General features: G+C 41.9%; 1 non-coding gene across 1 annotated transcript; it reads right to left on the bottom strand.

Annotated features, from left to right (window-relative positions):
- Positions 1-230: 230 nt before the first annotated feature.
- trnae-uuc (transfer RNA glutamic acid (anticodon UUC)) lies at positions 231-302 on the bottom strand. The gene has a single exon. It is a non-coding gene; the product is annotated as a tRNA-Glu (tRNA).
- Between the last annotated feature and the right edge of the window lie 75 nt (positions 303-377).

Raw genomic sequence — 377 nt, 5'->3', positions numbered from 1 at the left:
CAGACAGTTTTCTAGTGGCCATCAGTGAAATTGCAGATTGATGGGCTTCAGCACGTAAATCTAAGATGACCCATATAGTAACTTTGTATTTGCAGAGAGAATTTGGGGTTTTTATGTTCAACAGACACAGTTTTCTTAGAGCAGCCTATAGTGTACATTAGAGGAAATGCAGTTTCACACAGCACTAAATTCTAGATTAGTTTAATTCTAAAACAGCTGGTCTACATAGATTCCCATACCGGGAGTTGAACCCGGGCCGCCTGGGTGAAAACCAGGAATCCTAACCGCTAGACCATATGGGACCTGTCAAGGTTAAGAGTGGCTGCCACAAGATTATAGAGAAATGATACAAAGATAGTGTTATCGTGAGGAGGCAG

This window comes from Seriola lalandi, unplaced genomic scaffold (genome assembly GCF_002814215.2).
Source record: "Seriola lalandi dorsalis isolate HSWRI2012SDOR001 ecotype SW California unplaced genomic scaffold, Sedor1 jcf7180001967364, whole genome shotgun sequence".
Lineage (NCBI taxonomy): Eukaryota > Metazoa > Chordata > Actinopteri > Carangiformes > Carangidae > Seriola > Seriola lalandi.
The sequence above is the reverse complement of the archived record's forward strand: the minus strand, read 5'-3'. Positions and strand labels throughout refer to the sequence as shown.